We start from the raw sequence: 21,431 nt of genomic DNA, 5'->3' as shown, positions 1-21,431 counted from the left end.
GGTGGGGGGGCATTTTTCCTGCTTGGTGTTCTCTGGGCTTTGTAGATCTAAGGTTTGGAGTCTGTTATTAACTTGGAAATCTCCAACTTAAGCTCACTGATTCTTTTTTTTTTTTTTTTTTTTTTAGCTCACTGATTCTTTAATCAGCAATTTTGAGTCTACTGATAATCTTCTTAAAGGCATTTTTCGTTTCTGCTACCATAAGCTTAATTTCTACAATTTCCTTTTGATTACTTTTTTTGTTTGTTTTTTTAACGTTTATTTATTTTTGAGACAGAGAGAGAGCATGAATGGGGGAGGGTCAGAGAGAGAGGGAGACACAGAATCCAAAACAGGCTCTAGGCTCTGAGTTGTCAGCACAGAGCCCAACACGGCGCTCAAACTCACAGACCGTGAGATCATGACTTGAGCCGAAACCAAAAGTGTGTGTGTGTGTGTGTGTGTGTGCGCGCGTGCACGCATGTGTACCACATCTTTTTTCTTTTAAGTTTATTTATTTACTTAGAGCAGGTGAGCACAAGCAGGGGAGGTGCAGAGAGAGGGAGAGACAGAATCCCAAGCAGGTTCCATGCTGCTAGCACAGAGCCCACTCAGAGCTCAAACTCATGAACTGTGAGATCATGACCTGAGCTGAGATCAAGAGTTAGACGCTTAACCTACTGAACCTCCCAGGTGCCCATGTACCATATCTCTTTTTTATTAAGTTTATTTATTTATTTATTTGAGAAAGAGAGAGCACGAGCAGGGGAAAGGCAGAGAGAGGGAGAGAGAGAATCTCAAGTATGTTCCACGCTAAAAGCATGGAGCCTGATGTGGGGCTAACTCACGAATGGCAAGATCATGACCTGAGCTGAAACCAAAAGTCAGATGTTTAACTGACTGAGCCACCCAGGTGCCCCATTTTTTTTATCCATTCATTTATGAATTGACATATGGATTGCCTTAGTATCTTGGCTATTGTAAATAATGCTGCAGTAAACATAAGCATGCATAAATCTTTTCAAATTAGTGTTTTTGTTTTTTTTGGGGTAAATATCCAGTGTTGGAATTATTGGATCATGTGATGATTCGATTTTGAATTTTGTGAGGGACCTCCATACTGTTCTGTCTGTGGCAGCACCGATTTGCATTCCCAAGAACAATGTATGAGGGCTCCTTTTTCTCCTCATCCTCACTAACTCTTGTTATTTCTTGTCCTTTTGATTCTAGCCATTCTAGTGGTGGTAAGGTGATATCTCATTGTGGTTTTGATTTGTATTTCCTTGATGATTAGTGATATTGAGCATCTTTTCATGCATCTGTTGGCCATTTGTATGTCTTTGGAAAAATGTGTATTCAGATCCTCTCTGCACATTTTTAATAAGATTATTCGTTGTTTGGTATTGAGTTGTGTAAGTTCTTTATATATATTGGATATTAGTCCCTTATCAAATATATCTGTGGAAAATATCTTCTTCCATTTAGTAGGTTGCCTTGTTGCTTTACTGATGCTTCACTGTGCAAAAGCTTTTTATTTTGGTATAGTCCCAATAGTTTAATTTTTCTTTTATTTCCCTTACCTCAGGGAACATATTTAGAAAAATGTTTCTATGGCTGGTGTCAAAGAAATTACTTCCTGTATTTTCTTCTAGGAGTTTTATGGTTTCAGGGTCTTACATTTAGGTCTTTAGTCCATTTGAGTTTATTTTTTGTATATGGTATAAGTGGGTAATCCAGTTTCACTCTTTTGCCTATAGCTGTCCAGTTTCCCCAGTACCATTTATTGGAGAGAATATCTTTTTCCCCATTATATATTCTTGCCTGCTTTGTTACGGATTAATTGTGGATATATATATATATATATATATATATATATATATATATAATTGTGGATTATATATATATAATCCTATATATATATAGGGTTATATATGTATACATATAGGGTTATATATATATATATATATAGAGAGAGAGAGAGAGAGAGGTTATATATATATAGGGTTATATATATATATAGGATTATATATATAATATATATATAATATATATTATTTTATATTATTATTATATATATATATATTATATATATATAAAAAATTGTGGATTTATTTCTGGGCTGTCTATTCTGTTCTATTGATATATGTGTTTATTTTTGTGCCAGTATCATATTATTGTTGTTGTTGTTTTGTTGTTGCCGCTGTTGTTTGTTTGTTTGTTTGTTTTTAAGTAGGCTTCATACCCAGCATGGAGCCCAATGCAAGGCTTGGACTCACGACCCTGTGGTCAAGACCAGATCTGAGATCGAGGTTGGATGCTTAACTAACTGAGCCACCCAGGCACCCCAGCATAATGTTCTGATAATTACAACTTTGTAGTGTATCTTGAAATGAATTGTAGTAGCTCCAGCTTTGTTCCTCTTTCTCCATATTACTCTGGCTATTTTGGGTCTTTTATGGCTCAGTATTTCATTATTCTTTTAGTATTGTGTTCTCTGAAAAATGTTGTTGGTATTTTGTTAGGGATTGCATTAATTCCATAGATTGCTTTGAGAAGAATGGGCATTTTAACAACCAATGTAAATGTTCTTTTAGTACGTGAGCATGGAATATCTTCCCATTTGTTCATGTTATCTTCAATGTCTTTCATCGGTGTTTTTGTAGTATAGGTCTTTCACCTCCCTGGGTAAGTTTATTTCTAGGTATTTTATTATTTTTATTGAAACTTTAAAATGGGATTTTCTTAATTTCTCTTTTTGCTACTTCATTATTAATGTATAGATATGTAGCAGATTTCTCTATATTGATTTTATATCCTGCAACTTTGCTGAATTCACTGATCAGGCTAGTAGTTTTTTGGTGGAGCACCTAAAAACAATTATTAAGGAATTGTTAAGCAATTATTAAGGAATTGACAGTAATACAATAATAGCAGGGGACTTTAACACCCCATTTACATCAATGAATTATTGTCCTTACGGAAAATCAACAAGGAAACAGCGGAATTGAGTGACACATTAGACTAGATGGACCAAACAGATATATTCAGAACATTCCATTCAAAAGCAGTGGATTATACATTATTTTCAAGCATACATGAAACATTCTCCATAATGGATCATGTGTTGGGCCACAAAACAAGTCTCAGTAAATTCAAAATCACTGAAATAGTATTATGCATCTTTTCTAACCACAATGGTACAAAACTAGAAATGAATCACAAGAAAAAATCTAGAAAGAACCTAAATACAGGGAGGCTAAATAACATGCCACTAAAAAATGAGTGGGTCTAACCAATAAATCAAAGAGGAAATTTAAAAATACACAGAGAAAAGTGAAAATGAAAACAATGTTCCAAAATCTTTGGGATGCAACAAAAGTGGTTTTAAGAGGGAAGTCTTAGCCATACAGACCTACCTCAAGAAACAAGAAAAATCTCAAGTAAGCGACCTAACCTTACACCTGAAGGGGCTAGAGAAAGAAAAACAAAGTCCAAAGCCAGTAGGAGGAAGGGAATAGTAAAGATCAGAGACTTTTTTCAGTCTCTAAATGAAAACAAAACAAAACAACAATAGAATAGAACAATTAAACCAGGAGTTGGTTCTTGAAAAGATAAACAAAATTGATAATTTTTTGAAAAAGTTTATTTATTTTGAGAGAGAGAGAGAGCATGCCTGCAACCAAGGGAGGAGCAAAGAAAGAGAGAGAAAGAATACCAAGCAGGCTCCACACTACCAGTGCTTTGACCATGAGATCATGACCTGAACTGAAATCAAGAGTTATACACTTAATTGACTGAGCCACCCAGGCACCCCCAAATTGATAAACTTTTAACCAGACACAGAAAGAAGAAAAGAGAGAGGGCTCGAATAAGCAAAACCAGAAATGAAGGAGCAAATCTCAAAAACAGATATGTCAAAGCAAAATAACAACTGACACCGCAAATATACAAGGGATTGCAAGAGAATATTAGGAAAAATCATATGCCAACAAATTGGACAACCTAGAAAAAGTGGATCAATTCTTAGAAACATATAACTTGCCAAAACTGAATCCAGAAGAAATAGAAAGTTTGAACAGACAAGTTGCTGGCAATGAAATTGAATCAGTAATCAAAAAAAAAACTTAACAAATGAGCCCAGGACCAAATGGCTTTACAGTTAAATTCTATAAAAAAATTTTAAAAGGCTTAACATCAGGGTACCTGGCTGGCTCAATCTGTAAAGCATGTGACTTTTAATCTCAGGGTTGTGAGTTCAAGCCCCGCATTGGGTGTGGAGCCTACTTAAAATAAAAAATGAAAAAAAAAAAAAAAAGAGTTAATGCCTGTTTTTTTTTCTCAAACTGCTCCAAATATAGAAGAGGAAGGAAAGTTTTCAGATTGAGTCTATGAGGCCATCATTACCCTGATACCAAAACCAGATAGAGACACTACAAAGATACTACATTGACTATCTCTGATGAGCATAGATGCAAAAAATTCTCAACAAATCTCTTTTCCAGTTATTTTAGCTCCAGTCACTATGTCCAGCAAAGTCTCCCATGACACTGTCTACATGGTGGTGTGGGAAGTCCTATATGGGAACTAGTGCAAGTGGTGGAAGTTTTTGGAGATGATCGAGCTGAAGATTAGCCAGAAGAACTAGGGCAAATGTTTCTCAGGCATGCATCATCAAGCTTAAGTCCACTCCCTGCCCAAATTATCCATATGTATTCTGGGGGGCCTGCAGCACTGTGATGAGGCCAAGTCTGTGGCTTGGCCTTGGTCCATGTGGATAATGTCCCATGTAGACATTGAGGTGTTGAAGAAACTCAACAAGAGTAAGAAATTGGTCAAGAAGCTGTCCAAGAAATATGATGCCTTTTTGGCTTCAGAATCTCTGTTCAAGCAGATACCCTTGATCCTGGGCCCACGCTTTAATGAGGCTGGCAAATTCCTTCCTTGCTGCCCTACAATGAGAAAATGGTGGCCCATGTCAAAGCGAAGTCCATGATCAAATTCAAGAGGAAGAAGTGTTGTGTTGGGCAGTGGCCATTGGCCACATCAAGATGATAGATAATGAGCTTATGTACAACATCCACTTAGCTGCCAATATCCTAGTATCATTGCTTAAGAAGTATTGGCAGCATGCCCTGGCTTTATACATTAAGAGTGTCTCTTTACTAAGGCACAGGTTAATAAATCCTAGTGCTACCAATTAAAAAAAAAATCCGCAACAAAATATTAGCAAACCAAATCCAACAATACGTTAAAAAACATAATTCACCATGGTCAAGTGCAATTTATTCCAGGGATGCATAGGTGGTTCAGTATTTGCAAATCAACCAACATAGTACATCACATTCACTAGAGAAAGGGTAAAAACTATATGATCATCTCAATACATGCAGAAAAGGCATGTGACAAAGTACAACATCCATTCATGATAAAAACTCTCAACAAAGTAGGTTTAGAGAGACCTAATATAATATGTTGAGAGACCTCAACATAATAAAGGCTATATATGTAAAATCCAGAGCTAACATTTTACTCAAGAGTGAAAAACAGACGGAGCACCTGGGTGGCTCAGTCAGTTAAGTGCCTGACTTCGGTTCAGGTGATGATCTCATGGTCTCTGAGGTGGAGACCTGCATTGGGCTCTGTCCTGACAGCTCAGAGCCTGGAGCCTGCTTCTGATTCCGTGGGTCTCCCTCTCTCTCTGCCCATCTGTTTCTCTCTCTCTCTCTCTCTTAAAAATAAGTGAACATTAAAAAAATTAAAAAAAAACTGAGATCTTTTTCTCTGAGCTCAGGAATAAGACAAGGATGTCCACTGTCACCACTTTTATTCAACATAGTACTGGAAGTCTTAGCCACAGCAATCAGACATGAAAACACACACACACACACACACACACACACACACACACACACATACAAATTGGTATGTAAGAAGTAAAACTTTCATTATTTACAGTAGATATGGTACTATATATTATTTTAATGTGATGTGGTGTTATGTTGAAGAGAGGGAGCATTTTAGAATCTTTTCATTAAATCTCAGTTTTGGGGCACCTGGGTGGCTCAGTTGGTTAAGCGTTCAACTTCGCCTCAGGTCATGATCTCATGGTGTGTGGGTTCAAGCCCTGCATTGGGCTCTGTACTGACCACTCAGAGCCTGGAGCTTGCTTCAGGTTCTGTGTCTCCCTCTCTCTCTGCTCCTCCCCTGCTCATCCTCTCTCTCTCTCTCTCAAAGATAAATAAATGTTTAAAAAAATTAAAAAAAAACAATTCTCAGTCTTCTGGTGGGCCTGTGCTTTGCAGATGTTACCTTCAAAGTGTTTCTCAACTGGCATAGCTTTTTTTCCTCCCAGGTTTCTATTCTCCTCCCTGGATATAGAATTATAATTAATTTACTTAAAATCATCACCCCTGTTAACTGTGATTTTTTTTCCCTTTGTAGGTGTGACATGAAGGCTAGAGGGCTTAGAATCAGAGGAATTCTATTCCCTCAGTTGTGATAAGGCTCTAGCAAAGACTTTTCTCCTGAAAAGTAGGCTTTTTTTTATGGAGAGGGTTTAGGTTTCTTCTCTTCTCTGTCATAGCTGTGAAGAGATCTTTGAGATCTCCTTCACTGTGAGAACCTGGTGGGGTTCTGGAAGGGGCAGTCCAGAAATATGTGTATTTCCCATAAAACTGCAGTCTTCAAAAGTTTGTCACTTTGTCACTCACTCTAGCTTTCATCAGGTTACTGCAATTCATAAAAATTAGTATTTAAGTGTTCGTACCAGTTTCTGCTCTAAGTAAGTAGGTCTTGGCTAGGTCTCTCTGGATTCAACTGCCTTTCCAGATTTAAAGTGATAGTTTGCCCTATGATCTTAGTTCTCTGATGGGTTCAAGAAACATTATTGATTTTTCTGTTTTTCAACTTTCTTATTGCAAGTAACTGTTTCTAAGTACTTTATTTTTCAAAGTTGAAAACGGATGTAATCTCATCTATTTATAAAATTTTCATTGTTCTACTTTTCATACTAGTTATTACCATCTTGTTCTTCTTTGGAACTTCTTGATCTTAATTCGTATTACTAACACTTAATTCATATTACTAATTACTAAATCTTCCCCTTCATTGAGAGTGGTTATTATTATTTCTTTTTGAATGTTTATTCATTTTGAGAGAAAGAGACAGAGCAAGCAGGGGAGGAGCAGAGACATTGGGAAAGAGAGAGAATCTCAGCACAGGGCTTCCCACGATCCCTAAGATCATGACCTGAGCTGAAATCAAGAGTCAGACCCTTAACTGACTGAGCCACCCATCCACCCGAGAGTGGTTATTATTCTTGAGCTCTCTACACTGTTTACTCTCTTTTTTACAGTATAAACATTTCTGTTTTATTGTCACATTCCATATCAGTGATATAAAACAGATGTGTAAACTTTTTGTCTAGGAACTTATTCTCCCTTGATACATCACTTAAGATGAAAGTGGGTAGGTTTCTCAGGAGAGAATACTGCCCATACTGTGATTTGTACCCTGCCTGTGAGAAAAGTTGAAGGTTATGACCTGAGGGAAGAATGCTGTAGATAGTGAAGTACTCACGTTACTACCACACTAGGTTGCACTTTTGTCCTTCAGGAACTCTGTAAATCCACTCTCAGAATACTCTCTTAAACTTCAAAAGGTTTAGACTTCGAATGTGGACTATAGCAGTCCAAGGTGATAATCTCCTTTGACTTGAATCTCCTGGCCTTGGGAATACAAGGATGGAAGAAAGAAGAAGGTAGGAGTTTTCGAATTTATCTGGTCTACCTGTATCATACTCCCTGGCCAGATTTTCATGCTGTCTTGATATTATTCCAACAAAACCTGGGTGACCTTGGCTATAATAACTGGTTTTGTTATATAGTGGCAAAAGGTCAAACAAGAATATGCTCAAGGTAATGTGGAGAGAAAAATACAAAATGCACAAACACTGCATTCAAAATAGCCCCAGACTGTAGTGCTGCCTGCTTTAGATTGCATTTTCTTCCTTGCCAGAATGGTTTCTCAGAGTTTAGTATGAGTTTTTTAGAATGCTTTGCTCTCTCTCTTTTTCTTTTGTTTTGTTTCCAGAGTTAAGCTTGGGGCAAGAAGTCAACAACATTTATATCCACATTTATTTCTTGTGCCAATATAAATTTATTGAAACGTAAACTGGATGCTTTGTCTAGACTGTCCCAAAATGGAACTTTGCTACCAATATGAATTGATTATTAGAATTTTGCTACCTAAATAAAATCTTAAATAACACAGTTGTATATAGTAAGGAGAAATTGGTTTATTGAAACAGTCCTTTTCTGAAAACGCAAGTAATCTGTTCAAGACTTTCTCAAATATTATCTATGGACATTTTTTGCAATAATTTTAGGAAGTGAAAGAATATAAAATGATGATAGTAATTTTAAAAACCACCATGAAAGAATCTTGCCTTCATGTAATGTAGCATTTTAAATCTAAATTTATTCTGTTCCATTGATCTATGTCTCTGTTTTGCTGCTAATACCATACTGTCTTGATCTCTAAAGCTTTATAATATAACTTGAAGTCTGGAATTGTGATGCCTCCAGTTTTGCTTTCCAAGATCACTTTAGCTATTTGGGGTGTTTGTGGTTCTATACAAATTTTAGGGTTGTTTTAGCTCTGTGAAAAATGCTGGTGGCATTTTGATAGAGATTGCATTAAATGTGTAGATTGCTTTGGGTAGTACAGACGTTTTAACAAAATTTGTTATTCCAATTCATGAGCAGGGAATGTTTTCCCATTTCTCTGTGTCATTTTCAAATTCTTTCATAAGTGTTTTATAGTTTTTAGAGTACAGATATTTATCTCTTTGGTTAGGTTTATTCCTAAGTATCTTAAGAATTTTTAGTGCAATTGTAAATGGGACTGATTCCTTGATTTCTTTTTCTGCTGTTTCATTAATGGTGTATAGAAATGCAAGAGATTTCTGTACATTGATTTTGTATCCTGTGATTTTACTAAATAGAAAACCCAGAAATGGACCCATAACTAACTATATGGTCAACTCATCTTTGACAAAACAGGAATATCCAGTGGAAAAAAGACAGTCTCTTCAGCAAATGGTGTTGGGAAGACTGGACAACAATAATGCAAAAGAATGAAACTGGACCACTGTCTTACACCATACACAAAAATGAATTCAAAATGGGTGAAAGACCTAATTTTAAGATGGGAAATCATAAAAATTCTAGAGGAGAGCCCTGGCAGCAACCTCTTTGACATGGGTTGAAGCAACTTCTTACTAGATATGTCTCCTGAGACAAAGGAAACTAAAGGAAAAATAAACTACTGGGACATCATCAAAACAAAAAGCATCTGCACAGCGAAGGAAACAATCAGCAAAATTAAAAGGCAACCTTTGGAATGGGAGAAGACATTTGCAAGTGGCATATCCGATAAAGGGTTAGTATGTAAAATATATAAAGAACTTATCAAACTCAGCACCCAAAAAATAAATAATCCAGTTAAAAATGGGCAGAAAGGAGGATACCTGAGTAGCTCAGGCAGTTAATTGTCTAACTCCTGTTTTGGGCTCAAGTCATGATCTCACGGTTCGTGAGATCAAGCCCCACATTGGGCTCTGCACTAATAGTGTGGAGTCTGCTTGGGATTCTCTCTCTTCCTCTCTCTTTGCCCCTTCCCCACTCATGCTTTCTCTCTCACACACAAAATAAATAAATAAACATTAAAAAAATGTAAAAAATAATGGGTAGAAAGGGGCACCTTGATGGCTCAGTTAGTTAAGTGTCCAGCTCTTGATTTTGGAAAAAATGGGCAGAAGACATGAATAGACATTTTTCCAAAGAAGGCATACAAGTGGCCAACAGATGACAAGATTGTCAACATCAGGGAAATGCAAATCAAAACTATAATGAGATATCACCTTAAAACTGCCAGCTTGGCTAAAATTAACAACATAAGAAACAACAGATTTAGTGAGGAGGCAGAGAAAGGGGAACCATCTTGCTATTGGTAGGAATGCAAACTGATGCAGCCATTCTGAAAAAACAGTATGAAGGTTCTTCAAAAAGTTAAAAATAGAACTACCCTATGACCCAGCAATTGCACTACTAGGTATTTGATCAAAGATACAAAAATACTGATTCAAATGGATTCATGCACCCTGATATTTATAGTAGCATGACCAACAATGGCCAAGTTATGGAAAGAACCCAAATGTCCATGGACTGATGAGTGGATAAAGAACATGTGGTATATATATACAGTGGAATATTACTCAGTCATCAAAAATGAAATTTTGCCATGACGTGGATGGAGCTGGAGAGTATTATGCTAAGTGAAATGAGAGACAAATACCATATGATTTCACTCATGTGGAATTTAAGAAACAAAACTTATGAAAACTTATCTCACACCTATTTCTCAGAGTTCATAAAATAAATCCACTGCTAATTTTCCCTGATGATTCTTTGTCAGGCTCACTACTATAAGTCAATATATTCGAGCACAGCTCTTATAGATGATCTTATAAAGTCAAAGACTTGTGGAAGATTGAACTATTATATAACATTTTTCAGGCAGTTCTAACAGTTAATTTTCATAATTCAAAGAAAGATATATACTGAGGAGAAAAGAATAATACCAGTTTATTAGCAAAATATTTTTAGTAATTTCTGCATCCAACGTGGGATTTGAACTCATGACCCCAAGATCAAGAGTCACATGCTCTACTGACTGAACCAGCTAAGCACTCCTATCAGCAAATGTTTTAAAGTGATTTTATATAATTTAATTTTCATATCAATATAAAATAATTTAACCAAAAAAGAAGGCTATAGTACTGCACATACAAAAGAGATATTGTGGATTTAGACTCATATCCTTTATCTACAATTCAATTATCTATAGTTTTATTATGGTTATGATAATATATATTTTAATATACATTGGTTATGATCTTCGTTCCTTTTTTTTCCTTCCACATAAACATATATTTATTGATCTTTTACTGTCTCACAAAGCCTGGGAATTCAAAAATGAATAAGTCAAAGAATTTGAAGTCTATTAATAGAGGCAAATAAATGAATAATGTTTAAATATATAAAAATTACATGAAAATTTGACCTTGCCATTAATCAGGCTATGTAATAGATACTGCTAAAGTTAACAGCAAACAGTATTTCTCCCAAGTCCATATTGTAACATTAAAGTCTCATAATTATCCTTTTTATTTGAGTGACTGCTTTCTTTCCAATAATGGCCCCAACCTTTCTTCAGTACTTCTCAATCAAGATTGATGGAAACTCAATATTAAGTTTTTCTTGCATCATGACAGCAACAAATCCAGATCTGATCTGTGCAAATGTTAACCCCTCCTCAGAAACATTTATGCCAGCCTTGCCTTTACAAAAAGTCTTTCCTACTACCTCTTATCCAGAGGCTCATGGTTTCTCTGGTGAGCAATCTCCCTTGTTGTAGCAAGTTAATAAACCTAACTTTTTGGACTACAGGTTATCCCTGATAGTTTTTATTAGATGAGTTTTATTAATATTGAAATGAAAATGCTTATAAAACACTAGACTTTTTAGCTATGTAATAACATGATTTCTGTCTTATATTTTTAACCCTTTTAATATTTTGTATTATAGAGAGCTAGGTTAGTAAGGGCACAAACAATACTTTGAGTGTTTTAAACTCAACTACAAGATCAAAAGCATGTAAATGTTAGAAAAGGGAGAGCTCTTGAAATTCTCAAAAATAACTACAATAGATAAGGCAAATAACATACTCATCAGGAAATCAAAGCATCCTTTGTAGTTTTTAATTCAAATACAAAGTAACTTAAAATACAAGTAACAAATTAAATGTCAAATATATGATTTTGACATGTAAGCAAAAGACTTTTCACCATAAACAAAAATGTTTTTTGCTAATAAAAATATTTTATTTAATATTTAAATGTTTCACTATTTAACCAGATTTTATGAAATATTTGAATTTCAGATAATCTGGTTTCTTACATGGTTGAATAAAAAATGATAGGAGATGTGGAAATAACAGATTTGCAAATGTTTAGAATAGTAATTTTTTCTTCACAAGATTCCCATCATTTTGTGCATTTATATCCATGGTCATTCATTTTTTTCCCAGTAATCTTAGGCACTTATTATACATCAAGTATCATGATAGATGCTGATGATACAAATATGGACAATCTTTCGATGAGCATTATATAACTTTTATAAAATATTACATACACACAGGTGATTGAGCAAGTTTTTTGAGGCTTTGGAGAAAGGCTTTGCTACTGGATGATATATGACAATTCCTAGCTATACTACTTAAATGAAGAGAAACATTGACAATGGCAGTACTAAAAATTGCCATGTAACACATGCTTATCCTGTGGTCTGCCCTGTGTTATATAAAGAGAATTTATATGCATTGTATCACTTAATCCTCCTAAGAACACTGTGAGGTAGTTACTTTTATGATGGCCTTTTAAAAATGATGTGGATAATATTTTTATAGGTTAAATATTTGTTCAAAGTTATAAAGAGAAATGGAGTCAGGACTTTAAGTTAGCTATTCTCTAGTATAAGAGCTAGCATGCCTTTTTAATGTTAGCATCAAATTTTTTATACAGCTGATGACAACTAACTAGAAAAAGCTTCACAATGCTGCTTTTGAAAGAATGTGCTAATAGTTGTAAAAGAAGTCAACTGCTATGCATTTCCTCCTGATCAAGGGGATGAAATCTAAAATGAGAAGAGGATTTTCTGCTTGGTGCCAGAAAAGGATAAAAACAATTGCACTCAGATGTAAAGCCTGGAAGAGACAGCACAGGGGGATAATAAAGATGTGTTTGTGTGTTATTGGAGGGTTTCTTATGCTCTCCTAAGTGAATTATTAAACAAAACCAAAGAATAAGCTTTGCTAATTTAAAGGAAATTATTTTTCTAGGGCAGCATTTCTGCAGTTGGTTTCTCAGAATTGCATTGAAATGATGATTTGGGGTATGGGAAGAAAAAGAAGGTGAATGGTTCTCTGGCCAAATGCATTTGGAAAATATGATGCCCTATTCGATATTCACAAATTCCGTTAGCATATTAAAGATTCCAAGAATTTCTGTAATAGGAAAACCTATTTGACTTAAACCAGTATTTATCATCCATTCAATAATTTTTCAAAGAGTTAGTGGTATTAGTTTGCTGCAAAATGTGCTTTGGGAAATGTTGGTTTATGGATACTTAAATATGTTCAGGAATAAGAAATAAATATATAATTCAAATTCTTTTTTACATAAGGAAAAGTTTTAATTTGTTTGCAGTTTCTTAATAAAATGAAACTTTTAAAGAGAATGCTTGAATTTTACATATTTTTACATTAGGTAATAAATGCTTTTGATGAGGGTAAGAGCTCTTAAAAAAGGCATTGGTTTTAGAATAAACAAGAGTAAATGTCCTATGTTCTCTCCTGCTGAGGACAGAAATCTTGCTATGACAACAACCTACACATATACTTGATTTATAGCCCTGAACATTACTATGCCATTTTATAATAAAAAATGGTAAATTTTATCACAAGTAAACCTATTCCAGGTGATGTAGGAAACGAAGGCTAAAGAAAAAATTAAATTTCCTTACGGTATTGACAAGTCTTTGAGACAGGCAGAGTGACCTTCATCTAGGAGCTCAACTGTCTTGATGTGGATACATTGGTAAGGGCAAAAGGCAATCTTAACATTAAACTGATCTCCAGGATCCTATAAGTGTCCTTTAACATACAACAATTGCTTTGGAAACTGCCTTTATCTCTACCCCCAAGATATATGTTAGCAATCATCCTCTGAACATATGGCCCACCGATATACATCTGAAAGTTCTCATGACTAAGGTTTTATTAGACAGTAATAAATGACATTTTCCTAACAAGAGCTAGCTTCCTCAAGGTCCTTGCTTCCAAAATTCCTTATAATGCTGTTGGTAACCCTTTCACAATTTGAACATATATAATCAGTTACTCCTCACAATTTCAGTGCAGCTCTTGTGGCCCATGAGTCCTGTCTCCACGCTTTACTAAAACCCCTTCTTGCACTGAAGACATCTCAAGAATTCTTTCTTGACCATTCGCTCAGAATCCTAACATTTCTGTATCATTAAGTATTTGTTAGCTTTTAACAAAAATTTAGAAATTCTCAGGGGTGTCTGGGTGGCTCAGTCAGCTAAGTGTCTACTTCGGCTCAGGTCATGAGCTCACAGTTCGTGGGTTTGAGCCCCGCGTCAGGCTCTGTGCTGACAGCTCAGATCCTGGAGCCTGCTTTGATTCTGTGTCTCCCTCTCTCTCTGACCCATCCCCACTCACGCTCTGTCTCTCTCTCTCTCAAATAAACATTAAATTTTTTTTTAATTAGAAATTCTCATTGATATGGATTTTGGATTCCAGTACATTCCTACATTACATGGTGATTATCTTCAGGAACTCCTGTGGAAGATAATATTTCTCTTACGAGGTGCTTCAGGAAAATTTTACTTTCTTTTCACTGCAGTTCACAAATGAAATGATAGATGACGTTAAGTCAGGAAAAAACAATGCATGCCTTATAAAAGCATTATTTTCAATAGTTTGAATTCAAATTTCGCTCTAAGGTGAGTAGGCCTTTGTAGTATTCACTTATTTTGCCCTCACTGATAAATATGCATCATAAGATTCATGTAGGGGATTATGATTTTTAAAAAACAGGTGATTGGGGCGCCTGGGTGGCTCAGTTGGTTAAGCGGCCGACTTCGGCTCAGGTCATGATCTCGCGGTCTGTGAGTTCGAGCCCCGCGTCGGGCTCTGTGCTGACAGCTCAGAGCCTAGAGCCTGTTTCAGATTCTGTGTCTCCCTCTCTCTCTGACCCTCCCCCGTTCATGCTCTGTCTCTCTCTGTCTCAAAAATAAATAAACATTAAAAAAAAAAAAAGCAGGTGATTGAATAGTCTTGGATTATTTTTATTTTTTCTGCTTTTTTCTTTCTTTAGACTTTGGCAGCTCAATGGTTTTCTTTTTTTTTAATGCTTTATTTATTTTTGAGAAAGACAGAGAGAGAGAGAGAGAGAGAGAGAGAGAGAGAGAGTGCGAGCTGAGGAGGGGCAGAGAGAGAGGGAGACAAAGAATCTGAAGCAGGATCCAGGCTCTGAGGTGTCAACACAGAGCCTGACATGAGGCTTGAACTCATGAACCATGAGATCATGACCCAAGCGGTAGTCAGATGCTTAACCTACTGAGCCACCCAGGCGCCCCCTCAATGGTTTTCTTTTCAACCATGCAAATGATATGGCAGGATTTCTTGTGCCATTTGTTATTCAAATACTGTTTTTTGCTATGTAAAAATTTGGAAAACAACATAATTTCCTTCCAATTTATATATGGGGCACTGAGAAATCATTTTAGAATATGACTTTATTTAATCAAAATTACTTAGTTTAGTTACTTAAAGGGTGTTTCTGGGTGCAAACACACACACACACACACCACTTACGTATATGTGTGTGTGCACGTGTTATATGTTCTATAAATTATATTACATATGTTTGTATCTTATAATATATGTAAAATATGTATATTTGTGTATATGTGTATATGCATATATGCAAATATACACATATATGCAAAAAATGTTTGTGTATAAACAAATGCATACATATGCACATATCTTGGTTTAATGTTGGTTTAGTTAACACAGAACCATATTTTGTCCATATCATGATACTCAAGCACATTGTGATGATGAACAATCTTATTTCATCATTGAACTTGTCTCAAGGGTAAGCAATTAAAAATTAACATTAAAAACTCTCACAATACTACTTCAATAAATATGAGACCAAATGTAAACCTACTATATTGTTATTATAAATGCCATTTTCGTTGATGAATATTAACTCAAAATCAATAATACATGTTTTTATAAAGTACCTCCATTTGATTTTACATTTAATTTCATATTGTTTGGGATCATGCACTATTTAAATGAAAACAAAATGAAACATTTTCAATAATTTCTAAACCAAAGGTTGTCTAGAATTTTATAAAGCCAAAAGTTCATTAAAGAATATGTAGATTTCAAGGGCACCTGGGTGGTTCAGTCAGTTAGGCGTTCACTTTCAGCTCAGGTCACAAGGTCACGGTTCCTAAATTTGAGCCCTACATCAGGCTTTCTGCTGTCAGCACAGAGCCCACTTCGGATCCTCTGTCCCCCTGTCTCTCTACCCCTCCCCCGCTCACTCTCTCTCTCTATCAAAATAAACTTAAAAAAAAGAATATGTAGATTTCAGTAGAACAAATTAAATTTTCTCCAGTGTATTTTCTGTTAAAACTTATAGGTTACACACTGAAGGGGTAAGGAAGATAAGTAATTTACTAATACCTTTGATCATTGCTACCTTTCATTGACTAGCAGTGAAATGTATAAACAAGTAAGCCATGCATAAGGAAACTCTCTCTAAAAATACATAATACCCAAAAGGTGTAGGATGTAATGAAAATTATTTCATTTCTTGTTTGTATACGTGTTTTATTTTTTATGTATTTTGGGTACATCATGTGTGTTATATATCATATATAATATGTATTTTTAAAATATCAATAATAAGGAAAAGCACAACTTGAATGAGAAAAAAAACAATCAACTAATGCTAATACTATGATTAATTAAATGTTAGAATTATCTGTCAAGATTTTTAAATTATCCTGAGGCTCTCTTTATTTATGATTATTTATTGCTTCACAAATAATTATAAATTCTTTTAAAACAAATGAAAAATAGAAAAATCTCAGCAAAAAAAGAAAATTACATAAAAGAAGCCAAATAGAAACTGTTTAACTGCAAAGTAAAATAATAAGGAAAAAAACCTTGCTGAATGGACTCAATAGTGGAGTGGAGATAACAGAGGATAGAATAAGTGAACTTGAGGACAGGTCAACAGTTTACTGAATCTGAACAACAGAAAAATGATTGGAAGAAATGAACAGAGCCTCTGAGACTTGTAAGGTAATAATAGATTGACATTTATTATTAGCACGCCTGTAAAAGGAGTAAGAGAGTGGGGTTGAACAAATATTCAAAGAAAAAATGACTGAGGTTTTACCAAATCTGGAAAAAAGACATAAACCTATGGATTCAAGAAGTCCAGAGAGGGGCGCCTGGGTGGCGCAGTCGGTTAAGCGTCCGACTTCAGCCAGGTCACGATCTCGCGGTCCGTGAGTTCGAGCCCCGCGTCGGGCTCTGGGCTGATGGCTCAGAGCCTGGAGCCTGTTTCCGATTCTGTGTCTCCCTCTCTCTCTGCCCCTCCCCCGTTCATGCTCTGTCTCTCTCTGTCCCAAAAATAAATAAACGTTGGAAAAAAAAAAATTAAAAAAAAAAAAAAAAAAGAAGTCCAGAGAAATTTAAATAGAATAAATCCAAAGAAATACCCATGAAGATGTATCCTAATTAAACTTATGAATATTAAAAACAAAGAAAACATTTTAAAAATAACCGGAGAAAAATGACACTTGTGTTTAGAGGAACATCAATTTAAATGAGAGCATATTTCGTATCTGAAATCATAGAGGCCAAAAAGCAGTGGCACATCTCAACATTTTGCTGAAAGAAAGAACTGACAGAAATGCATCACGTATCCAGAGATTAGTCTATAGCAAGACAATGTAGAAGCATGGAAAACGAGAGGCTGTTATGATAATATAGGAGGTAAATGATGATAAACCTAGAAGTCAGGTTTCTTGTTTTTTTCTAGAGTGCTGTTGCTTTTACTCTGAATCAAGTTTTATATACTCATTTGTTAGAATTCATTAGGGAATAGACATAAATTTGTATCTATTATTAACATTTTAACTGTAAACACATAATTAAGGAAAAATCAGAATAGAAGTAGTGACAAAAATATGTGACATATATTTAAAAACAAGAACATAATTTAAGATTAAAAGGGTTTTCCTAGAAGCCTAAATAATGGCACAGGAAAGAAGTCATTAGAGGTTATTCAACCAAAATTAGGAGTAATCATGCCAAAATTGGAGCTAGTAGAAAATACTCTAAATCTCATATATTTAGGGAAGGCAGTGCTGAAACTGAGATTTTTTTCCTAACCAGTGTAAAAAAATTTTTTTGAATTACCAGTCACTTTCTATTTATCTGCAAGGAAAAATGTATTGATATTTAGTGATCTCATCATTTGAAAGAATTAAAGACTGAATTCATGAATTGATTTTTCTTCTGTAAATTTATAGAGAAACATAAGCTCCATGTGGATACAGCAGTCTAAAATACTATCGGGATTGTGGATGATTTAGTTTAAAGATTAAAAAGAAATCATTTGATTCCATTTTTTAAATGAGTAATACGTACTTGCACCTTACGTGGTTAAGCTAATTTTGCAAAACATCCCTGCTTTAATTCATCAGTTTAAGCTCTTAATTTCTGCCTTTGACTTTTCTAAGATGATATACATATATTCTGAGTTTTTAGAATTGAAAATTATAATGATTGGGGGAAGAATTACATATGTAGATCATACAATTATACTATCCTGATGGGTGGAAGTGAGACTTAACCTTAATTTACAGAGAAGACAAGAAGGAAAACTGTCTAGACTATTTCCTTAGATTTTGAGGGATGAATTTTTGCAAGGATATTTATGATACAAAGTTTTTAGAAGCTCATTGTTAAGCTAACTGGTAAAAAGAATAATTAAATGTCAATAAGCCTTTGAGTCTATTTCAAGTTATAGTCAGCAACAAGAAGAATATATCATCATTTTTTAAAATATATAGCCATCCCAAAAAAGTATTTGTAATTTGTGAAGTTTACCACATTAGATTATCTTTATAGCATCCTGATGGAGTTTAGATGAAAATGTTATCTAAAGTAATTGAAGTGTGGGGTTCCTGGGTGGCTCAGTTGGTTAAACATCTGACTCTTGGTTTCAGTTCAGGTCATGATCTCATGGTTTGTGGGTTTATGTCAGGCTCCACACCTACAGGGCAGAGCCTGCTTAGGATTCTCTCTCTCCCTCTCCCTCTCTGCCCCTCCCCTGCTCATTCTCTCTTTCTCTGTCTCTCTTTCTAAATAAGTAAACTTTAAAAAAATAAAATAAATAATTGAAGTGCATTAAGAGTAATTGAATTAGTCAGTGATACATATTTTAAAAGAAAACTATTTACTAAATATTCACATGCTTTATTCACATGATTATTTCCCTCAGTAATTTAGTTTTTTTTCTTTACTACTTTCCTGGATTCTGAAAATCTTTAATGGGACTTTCACATTGATATGTGAGCTGGGAATTCTCTCTACCTGGAAGCCTTGAAACCACTGACTGATTACACAACAAGTTTAACACTGATGAAGAACAACCATTTTCAAGTTTGTATTTTGCTTCTTTTTGTTGCTGTAAAACACAAAATTTTTATTCAAATGAATGCCTTTTAAAAATTGCTTAGCATTTATTGGGGCACCAGGGTGGCCAGTTGATTAAGTGTCTGAATTTGGCTCAGGTCATGATCTCATGGTTCACGAGTTCAAGCCCCGCATTGGGCTCTGTGCTGACAGCTCGGATGGAGCCTGCTTCAGATTCTGTGTCTTCCTCTTTCCCTGCCCCTCCCCCTGATATAACTCAGTCTCTCTGTCTCTCTCAAAAATGAATAAAGATATTAAATTTTTTTAATTGCTTTGCATTTGTATATTTGAAATATATTTCAAATACTATATATATATGTTTATATATACTGTATTTACTATATATATTCCAATTACTATGAACACATTTTGGAAGTATATAGAGAAATATTTAGTTATATATGCAATTCATTAGGCATCTAACAGATTCCAATAAAGCCCTGAATTAAGATACTCTATGATAATCCAAATTTGTCTAAAGGATTCTCTTTTGGCTTTGGCGTTTACCAGTTCAGTATTCAAATGGGGACAGGCTAGAGTGGGTGGGGATTAGGGACTGGGATTAGGAAATAATAGTGTCCTGGTACATCAGTTGTGTATGTCACTATCTTTACTTTTTGCTTCATGTGAGATTATTTACTGAATGAAAAATAAGTTTTTCACTAATAATACAACCTAGTGTTTCATGCAGCTCAATATGTCATCACACTATAGTTCTTTTAGTGCTTTTTATATAACTTTGTTTTCTCTGAGAAAATAAAAATATTTTATAAACTGATTTTTTATTATTGATTATCTTATATAAAAACTGAGTCCTAGAGTCCCAAAGTACTAAGAATAAAGAAATAATGTTCTAGACTTATTTGATAAAATGTCCACTGATATTTGTTTCATTTAATTATATTTGTTATATGTGGAAGAAAGAACATGTTGATGTGACCTTATTATGTTTATAATCCAATATGTCATCTTTTCATTCCATAGGAAAGAGTCAGAAAAATAAGGGTGAAACAAGTTAATCAGTCAGTTTGTAGTTATAAGGGCTTGAATGCTAATAGCATGTACTATATTCAGTTTTGTAGATTAATGACAAATTTGGCACTAATATTGCCCTGATGTCTAGATTTTTGTTTTATTATTGGCAATCTTGGATAAATTATTTTCTAAATCCCATATAATTTTCCCAAAAGGAGCATGCAAGCTCCATATTCTATCCATATCTTTCCTAACCTTAAAGGAATAAAGAGAAAGGTAAATTATGCTAGCTTTTAAAATAATATTCAAGAATCATCAAGTCTATTCACTTTACATTACAATGGCCTCAGCCACATATCAAAGTGACATATTCTTACACTAGTAGATAAAGTTTTTTTCTTATGAATTTGTAGTACAATGCAGAAAATAGTCACAATGTTGCAACTGGACCTTTTACCGAATAACAGGAAACACATTAAAGGCAAACTATTAACTTTATTCTCAGAAATCAAATCACATTCTACCTTAGTTCTAGACATTTATAGGCTAAGGGTCTTTTATGGTGCTGGAATATAGGCATGCTGTCCCTCAGCATCAGTGTTTTTCAACATTAGTGCATTTTTCTTTGTCTCCTTTTCCCAAACTTTTTTATGGCAAGAGAATGACTTATGACTTTAAGTAATACACTCCAGAATGAAATGATATATTTCAATTTATATTATTCACTTTGGCATATAGATATCTAAAATATTATCAGGCACTAAAATATTAATTTGCCTGCTATTTTCTGTGAGGGGAAAATTAAGTATTAAGTCCATTGATACAAACAAATATGCTGCAAAAACTACATGTTAAAAGTAGAGGATGATCATGTCCAGTACCTTACTCAAATTCTAGATATTTTGAATGTTTCCTCACACAGGTGAAAGTAGAACATCAAAATAGGTGTAAGAAAACAGAAATTAGATGGTAATAGCCAAAGAGACACAAAAAAAGAAATAATTTTTTATATCATTAATTACAATTTAAAAATTGTA

General features: G+C 34.5%; 1 pseudogene; it reads left to right on the top strand.

Moving 5' to 3' along the window:
• Positions 1-4,501: 4,501 nt before the first annotated feature.
• Positions 4,502-5,180, top strand: LOC124514174 (60S ribosomal protein L10a-like; annotated as a pseudogene).
• The last annotated feature ends 16,251 nt before the right edge of the window (positions 5,181-21,431 follow it).

This window comes from Lynx rufus, unplaced genomic scaffold (assembly GCF_022079265.1).
Source record: "Lynx rufus isolate CCGP_SWC_20201006 ecotype Redwood Valley unplaced genomic scaffold, mLynRuf1.p SCAF_2, whole genome shotgun sequence".
NCBI classification, from domain to species: Eukaryota; Metazoa; Chordata; class Mammalia; order Carnivora; family Felidae; genus Lynx; species Lynx rufus.
The sequence above is the reverse complement of the archived record's forward strand: the minus strand, read 5'-3'. Positions and strand labels throughout refer to the sequence as shown.